Here is a 10,165-nt window from a genome sequence, read left to right as displayed (position 1 = left end):
CTTTGGTACCCAAATTCTTTCAGCTCTATACCGGGTTCCGTCTTCTCGAATATTAAGGTGTTTCTCCGATTCTTTGGGTATTTCATTCTTCAAATTCCCTTCTTTTACAACACCCTGTTGCGCCTCCTTTATTTGAGTAATAAGGTTAGTGAGAATAATTATATTCATAGCTTTTACCCGTATAGGTTCTCTGTCCTTTCTACTCAAAGCGTCGGCTACCACATTCGCCTTCCCCGGATGGTAACGAATCTCGAAACCGTAATCATTCAATAACTCAATCCACCTACGCTGCCTCATGTTCAGTTGTTTCTAATTAAATATGTGTTGGAGACTTTTGTGATCGGTATATATAATACTTTTGACCCCATATAAGTAGTGCCTCCAAGTCTTTAATGCAAAAACAACCGCGCCTAATTCCAAATCATGCGTCGTATAATTCTGCTCGTGAATCTTTAATTGCCTAGACGCATAAGCAATTACCTTCGTTCGTTGCATTAATACACAACTGAGACCTTGCTTTGAGGTGTGACAACCCGGAAATTTCCTACTAAATTTAAACTTTAATCTTTATGTGTTTCCGACAAGATAAGCAATATTTGTTAAGTTAAATTTCAAGAATTTTAAACTATGTTCATACATTCATTCAACCTCGACCAAGTTCCAACGATTCACGAACCATTAAACGAATATGATTATATATGTATATGTGTATATATATATATTATAACTTGAAACGTAAACAAAATATTAGATTAAATACTTTACATGATTGTATCTGTTTCAATATGTTTATTAATGGAATTAGAAGATAAGATTAAATGATTGAATTATCAGATATATTGAATTATGATTACAAGTCTCTGTTGAAAGGCCCACGTTGATTTGAGAAATCTTTCCATTTTAACAATATTCGGAATAATGGTAAAGTGATTTATAAATAAGAACAAATTGTCAATCATTGAGAACTAAACAAAGGATAGTGGAAGATTGAATCTCATAAAGACTCGATTGATCTATTTAGTTTCAAACGTACAAAAAAAAGTTTTCAGTTTAAAAAGAACTTTATTATTAAAACGTATATAACTTTTATAAATATCTAGAACCACTTTTGACAACTCATTACTTAACTAGAATCATAAAGATAACGATATTTATATTTTATTTTATTAAATATATATAACGATTTAAATTAATATTATATATATTTATACGCGTATTATACGTACATGGTTTTATACTTTTACTATACTTAAACTTTACCTTTACTTTATTTTTACTTTACTTTAACTTTAATAATTCACTTTAATAATTCATACTTTAATAATTCACTTTAATAATTCATACTTTAATAATTCACTTTAATAATTTACACTTTAATAATTCACTTTAATAATTCATACTTTAATAATTCACTTTAATAATTCAAAAATCTATTATAAATAGAATTCAATAGGTTTCATTATTTCATAGAAACTTGAAAATATTTTTCTCTAAACTCTCTCAATCGATTTACATATATATATTTACTCCGTATTATTTCAAGATATTATTAGTATACATAAAATATTACGACGGAGTGCTGTCCGAGTGATTTCGAAATTGTTTTTCAAGTAGGATAGGATTAAGGAAATTATGGGTTATAGCTATGGAGGTGATTGAGTATGGTTCATGGGTATGCTCGTGAGGTCAATATAGTGTTTATCATTTCCGTTGCGTCTACGTACCTTTCCTGCAATATTGAATCTCAATATTGATACGTGAGTACTCATAATTTAACTTTTACATACTAATAGTGTATCCCTGACTAGTGCTCGAGTATTTAGGATTATGCATGCTTGTACTTTTGATATTGCCCTTAGACAGGTTAGGTTGAATCTTGAATTAGTTACACTTGCGGTTAAGATAAGGTATAAGATATGCATGTCCTTGGAAAGCTAGCGAAAAATTAAGAACTTTTCCTTTAGATATCGAATGGTTTCGATGAACGGATTAGAAGTTATAATCAATTGAATTTTCGATATTTTTATTAAAAATGATTATTATTATCGTCATTTTTATCGTCGTTCTAGTTTTATCTTATTATTATCATTATTATTATCTTTATCAATAAAAGGGATTTATCATTAAAAATTGTTATTTTTTTTATTTATTACTATCGTTATTATCGTTAAAGTTATAATTAGTATTATTATTATTATCCAATTATTATTATTATTATTATTATTATTATTATTATTATTATTATTATTATTATTATTAGTATTATTATTATTATTATCATTATTAATATATATATTATTATTTAAAAATGGTTATTGTTATTGTTATTATTATTATTACTATATTATCATTAGGATAATTATTAGTATTATCGTTAGTAATGTTATAGCAACTATCATTATTAATATTAGTGTAATTAAAACAAATATTTGTAACACCTAATTATTTTGATTACTATTATTATCATTATTATGAATACGATATAAAAGACAATTAAAAGCTATTAAACGAAACGATTAGGAATAAATGAGTAAGAGTATCATGATGAAATTAAAATATTATAAGATATTGATTTAGATAAAATTATCGTTCTTATTATTTTTTATCATTACTATTATTATTAAAAGTATCGTTAGTATTAAAACTATCATTTTAACAAAAATTATCATTTTAATAGAAATGCCATTGTTACTATAAAATATCATTATTGTTATTATTTTAAATAGAATTATTATTTTTAAAGATAATATTAAAAATTATCGTAAATATTAAAGTTATCATAATTAGAATTATCGTTTTATCATAATGTCATCTTAGTAATTATAAATATTGATATTTTTATAATAATAATTATTATTACAAAATAATACAACTTTTACTTACTATCATTATAGATATTATTTTATCAAATAAATATATGATACAAACATATTTTACTACGTGTAATAACTTACTTTAATAATATCTATAATATTATCTTTATTATATTAAATGAACCCTATAAATTTTATTACTTAATATATATAAAAGTATATTTTATTATACAAATTTAATATAAAATTTTATTTATTAATAAATAAATTATATTATTTACTCTAATAAATCTTTTTAAAATATTTAAAAATATAAAACGACGATATTTAAACTATATATTAATCATGTATAGATTTTTGGAAATTATTTTGAGTCAAATTTACTTTTGTTGACTTTTGCATATTAGTCTCGAGCATTAGGATTGTGGTACACTATGACTTGACCTAATTTGTTAGACAAATATTGACCAACACATAAATATATATAATTAATTTAGGTTCGTAAATCCGAGGCCAACCTTGCACTTGTTCAATGACGTTATATGTATTTTTACTACGAAATACAGTATGGTGAGTTTCATTTGCCCTTTTTACCCTTTATATTTTTGGGACTGAGAATACATGCGCTTTTATAAATGTTTGACGAAATAGACACAAGTAATTGAAACTACATTCTATGGTTGAATTATCGAAATCGAATATGCCCCTTTTTATTAAAGTCTGGTAATCTAAGAATTGGGGAACAGACACCCTAATTGACGCGAATCCTAAAGATAGATCTATTGGGCCTAACAAACCCCATCCAAAGTACCGGATGCTTTAGTACTTCAAAATTTATATCATGTCCGAAGGAGGATCCCGGAATGATAGGGGATATTCTTATATGTATTTAGTTAATGTCGGTTACCAGGTGTTCACCATATGAATGATTATTTTTGTCTCTATGCATGGGACGTATATTTATGAGAACTGGAAATGAAATTCTTGTGGTCTATTAAAATGATGGAAATAAATGATTATGATAAACTAATGAACTCACCAACCTTTTGGTTAACACTTTAAAGCATGTTTATTCTCAGGTGTTAAAGAAATCTTCCACTGTGCATTTGCTCATTTTAAAGATATTACTTGGAGTCTTTCATAGCATATTTCGAAGAACGTTGCATTCGAGTCATTGAGTTCATCAAAGATTATTATTAAATCAATTTATAGTTGGATAGTGGATATTATGAAATGGTATGCATGCCTGTCAATTTTCGATGTAAAGAAAGTTTGTCTTTTAAAAACGAATGCAATGTTTGTAAAATGTATCATATAGAGGTCAAATACCTCGCAATGTAATCAACTATTGTGAATCGTTTATAATGTATATGAACGGGTCCTTTCAGTTGGTATCAGAGCGGTGGACTTAGCGAACCAGGTCTGCATTAGTGTGTCTAACTGATAAGTCGATAGGATGCATTAGTGAGTTTGGACTTCGACCGTGTCTGCATGTCAAAAGTTTTGCTTATCATTTTGTGTCGAAAATTAACTACTTATCATCCTCAGGAAATTACCTGCTTATCATTTTTAGTCTAAGACACGTCTTGCTGCATTGATTGCATGAATAGTGTATAGACAAAAATTCATATCTTAGCATATCTGCTAAATCATATCTTATCGTATCTGTTACTTTAAACTTTGCCTGACATATCCTGCAAAGTCCTCCGTAATCTACGAAATCTTTTGATCTATATATATATATATATATATATATATATATATATATATATATATATATATATATATATATATATATATATTCTATGTAATTAGAATACCATCCGTTAGCCAAAATCATTTCATATCGAAAAAAAAATCCTTTATCCAATCGTACGAAATGGAATTCGTCATCAGTTCAAGTCACTCAGATTCCGAAATGGAATCCCATTCAAGCTCCGAAAGCAGTGTGATCGGAATAGATCAACCAATCAGTCATCACCTATTCTGGATGAATTGGGGATGGGTTCGTAGCCTCCTCAATCATTGGAGACAAGAAGAAGGTGATCCCTTCCATCCACCACATTGCCCTCTTGACGAAGAACCTGAAGCACTTACCGGCGAACCTATCCGAAACACCTTTTTCTCGCTCATTTCCAGAGTATCTCGTCACGATTATATATTACATCAAATTTTAGATTTTATTTATCCGCTCGTCCGAACCGACAATCACCCCGGTGTAATAGAAGAAGTCAACGAGCTTCGCGCTCGGGTAGTGGCTTTGGAGAATATGGTGCGGAGATTACAAACACCAGCAGCAGCATCAGCAGCATAACCAGTACCACCATCATCAACGCCAACAGTACCATTACCACCTTCAACCACAACCGCGTCATAAACCTCAACTTCACAATCTGTCCCACGAGCATCAACGTCATACGCACCATAGATACCAAGGAGTACCAACAACAATAACTGATGAAGTATTAATTCATAACTTCATTGGAGAAACATTTCCGCAGCGATTATGTAATCTCTAAAGTCTTAGAGATTATCTAATCTAGCCCTAACCATAAATCAGTTAAGCGAACCAAAATGATAGAAGGAAGAGTAGAAACCCTGACAAAAATGGTGTGTGATTAGCAAGCTAAACTTGCTTTACCAACAGCATCAACAGTACCGTCAGCGTTACCAGCATCGTCAGTACAGTTAACATCCGAATCAACAACACCGATAACATCACAAACTCCGTCAGGTCAAGAATCACTGTGGACATCATTACGAATCAATAACGTGTATATTGTATCAACGAGTTATGAAGAATTAACTTATTCCCTCTGAAGAAATTATATGTATATTATATATATATATATATATATATATATATATATATATATATATATATATATATATATATATATATATATATATATATATATATATATATATATATATATATATTTGAAATAAATCTTTCCGTGCTAAGCTATTGTGTGTGAATCTTAACTACTCGGTTAATTCATATTACAAATATACAAAAATGTACGTCCTTAGGCCGCAACTTAACCAGCGTTAACTACAATCTCTGTCGCAATTCAACAAATTCTAATTCATAATAAATCAAGTATATATTTGATTTTACACTTTCATCATCGATGTACCCGAAACTTTTCAGATAACATCATTCGTACTTGGCGAAATTCACAAGAATTCCACGAACCGAACATCATACATCAACAAATAACGAAGTATTGATTCATAATTTCAATGTCATTAAAGAAATACTGCGTAAAAGTTATGTACTTTTTAAAGCCTTTAGGGATTATTCAATTCTAGTTTCAACCGTAAATCAAATGAGTTTAATTTAACATTAACTCATTAAATTTATGTTACATCTGAAGAAAATATACATATATATTTTCATAAAGACTGTAATAAAATTCTTTTGTACAAAATATTAATTGTGAAATTTTTTTTTAACGGGTAGGTAATACCCGAGAGATATATAAATTCACAATTAATATGTTACATTCTTCGAATCTGATTCAGCAAATCATCCATTATACTCCCTACTTTCACAACAATATACATTCTTTTATAGAAATCAAAACAACCATACTCATTCAAAATTTAATTACATATTCTGATTTTGAAATCTCAAAATTCAACTTGAGATATGACCAAAATCATCACTCTTAGATCCTTACATCTTTCACAAGCTATATTTTGACTTCAAAACTGTGTTAGAACATCAAATGTATGTTAACGATTACAATCTGTGTTCAAACCCTTCGAAAATTTCTAAAGACACTTCGAATGATGAGCAATCGAGATGATGATCCAACCACATGCTACCCACAGTTATGTACCCGAAAAACTCTTGAAACCAAAGTAAAAATTTAAACAACATATCCGCGTCAGATTCTTTGGCATTTATTAGCAAAAATAACTTTGCGACTCCTATTCAAAGTAGCCAGTTTTGTCACAGCTCCAGCAAGTCAACTTCGACTTTTCAGTTAGACTAACCTTATTATAACCTTGAGATATACACCATCGTTACCAGGTAACCTTTTACATTCCACCCCATTATTAGCAGATGTACCAACAACTTCATTACCCTTTGACTTTAGCCTCTCCAAAAAGTCATTATAATTATTCATTGAAACCCCATCATTTACTCATTCGCATCTTGTAATGAGAATTGCCATACGAATCATTGGGAATTAGCAATCAGTATTTTGAAATCTCGCAGCATGTCTACGCCAACAGTTATATGTGTGTATATAACGTCTATCTTCTGGACTTAATTTGAATGTGAAGTTTCTGAAAAACACTCCGAACTACGAATTGGTTCTCCGAAAATGGAAAAAATGCTGATGAAGTAGCAAAAACTATAAACGACTTTAAACGGTAAAAGCTGGATGATAATGATGAAGTGTGCTGGCAAAGCGCAGAAAAAGAGAAGTTTTGGAACTGGAAAACGGATTGAGCAAAGTAGGAAGGAGGCTGTGGACAAATTACAAAGACTGAACCTGACTTCACAGGATCCAAATGATCCAGTACCTGCTAAAGTCATTAACGAATACCTTGCTCCTGACTCTAAACCCCTGCGGACAATATTCTTCATCATCCTCTGATATTAGAAATTCTAAAATATCATCATATCTTTCATTATAAATATCCTCCATATTTCTGAAGGTATTTTCTTAATTTTTCTTATTTGAAATCATTTACCTCTTCGCGCTATCTGTATTACATCATAAAAGAAACTATTTTAGTTTCTAAATTCTGAAACATTCAAGTTTAAAATAGGAATATTTTAAAGTAGTGTTGGGAACTGAAGCATGAATTAGTATAATATAATGATACTTGATCAATGTGATTATATTACAGTAAGTCATGCTAAGTTTCTAAATGGAACGTGATGATTCACAGATTATAACATCATCATGTGCCATGTTATACGACTCTTGTATTCTATTTAACCTCTAAATATTAAGAAAATATTTCTTGATGATTCGGCATTTTCTAAGGTATTCTAGTAATTTGACAAGTCAAGATCGTGCCATCACAATTTCCTTCCTAGAACATTAACAATGTTCATTCTGAAATTCATATCTGTGAATTCTGAACCATTACAAGCGGTGCTTAATCGCAAGAAGAAGAAACGAAAGGACAAAACTCCGAAATAGAAATTGGGGTATAAATTGCAGTAAATAAAAGAGAGCATTAACTGTGAATGATAATGATTATAGAAGACAGAAGCAGAGACTTTGAAATATAAGGGAACATATAAAGCCCAACGACAAACCAGAAATTATAAACCATATATATCGATGCATATAGCATTATAAAGATACGGGAGAACTAGAAACACTATAAACCCAAGAGTATAGTAGAAGTAAATAGATTCTTCCGGCGGTAGATGAAAAAGAATAATGATCGATATGAAAGTTAGAAGTATATCGAGAATCAGAACTGGATGGAGCATATTGATGAATACTTTAAAATACAAGTTTGGGGGAAAGAATAGAAGGTGATGAAACATGACTAGGAACTTAGAAATCAACAGATTTAACTCACACAATGGCGGAATAAGTGAATCAAACCCTCTAGTGAATAGGTTAAGTTTTTTTTTGATTAATTTAGTCAAACCACAACTAAATCAAGTGTGATTAGATCAACACCTAGAGCTATTATTCACCACCTGGGTGAGTTGGACTGAGAGAGAATCGGAGGAGCTCACTAGATCTGAGTGTGTGTAACAAATGAGAGGCTTAACCTAAAATGAAGAACATAAGACTTTATATACCCCTGCTGTTGACTCACCCATACGATTCATTCATCACATGTACGAGTTGGCTTCATCAGCCGTACAGGTGATCACTCACTCGTGTCTTCTCATTTAGGTTGTAATTGTGACTTAGCTCAGCATCAACCGTGCGTATGAGCCTGTCAGCCGTACTAGTGAGGCTTCACTCGTACGTCTGACTAAGTCTAACATAGTCAAACATCTTAATCTCGTTCCTGCAGTTCCTGTAACCACATACAAACATGGATAAGATAATAACGAGCAATCATGGTGGCCTGTAAACTGTTGTACCTGCAATGGATGTGGGTAGATGTCTAGGGACTTGCATAAAATGCATCAACAGAAGGTGTGAGTTGTAAGGAAATGAAGGAGGTGAATTTATAAGAAAATCTCCGACAGAACAATTAAAATGGATGATCGCATTTAAAGCGGATCCTAGTTCCCTTGATTACCGGAGAGTCAAATCTTATTAAGAAGATTTTCTTCAAATCCCTTGAAATCTGGGAATCAATCATATCTACATCAAATGATAAGATGAATCTACACTTACTCATTTCACTCTTCTATGTTAGCTTCATTCGTACTCTTCATAAAAATGGATTGTTTATCCAAATTATCCGCTGATGATAAAACTCTAATTTTCAGCCCGTATGCATCATGAAAACATACTTATTATCATTCACGACCTTTCCACTCAAATTTCGGGACGAAATTTCTTTAACGGGTAGGTACTGTGACAACCCGGAAATTTCCAACCAAATTTAAACTTTAATCTTTATGTGTTTCCGACACGATAAGCAATATTTGTTAAGTTAAATTTCAAGAATTTTAAACTATGTTCATACATTCATTCAACCTCGACCAAGTTCCAACGATTCACGAACCATTAAACGAATATGATTATATATGTATATGTGTATATATATTATAACTTGAAACGTAAACAAAATATTAGATTAAATACTTTACATGATTGTATCTATTTCAATATGTTTATCAATGGAATTAGAAGATAAGATCAAATGATTGAATTATCAGATATATTGAATTATGATTACAAGTCTCTGTTGAAAGGCCCACGTTGATTTAAGAAATCTTTCCATTTTAAAAATATTCGGAAAAATGGTAAAGTGATTTATAAATAAGAACAAATTGTCAATCATTGAGAACTAAATAAAGGATAGTGGAAGATTGAATCTCATAAAGACTCAATTGATCTATTTAGTTTCAAACGTACAAAAAAACATTTTCAGTTTAAAAAGAACTTTATTATTAAAACGTATATAACTTTTATAAATATCTAGAACCACTTTTGACAACTCATTACTTAACTAGAATGATAAAGATAACGATATTTATATTTTATTTTATTAAATATATATAATGATTTAAATTAATATTATATATATTTATACGCGTATTATACGTACATAGTTTTATACTTTTACTATACTTAAACTTTACCTTTACTTTATTTTTACTTTACTTTAACTTTAATAATTCACTTTAATAATTCATACTTTAATAATTCACTTTAATAATTCATACTTTAACAATTCAC

This window comes from Rutidosis leptorrhynchoides, chromosome 8, assembly GCF_046630445.1.
Source record: "Rutidosis leptorrhynchoides isolate AG116_Rl617_1_P2 chromosome 8, CSIRO_AGI_Rlap_v1, whole genome shotgun sequence".
Lineage (NCBI taxonomy): Eukaryota > Viridiplantae > Streptophyta > Magnoliopsida > Asterales > Asteraceae > Rutidosis > Rutidosis leptorrhynchoides.
This window is presented reverse-complemented; position numbering follows the sequence as displayed.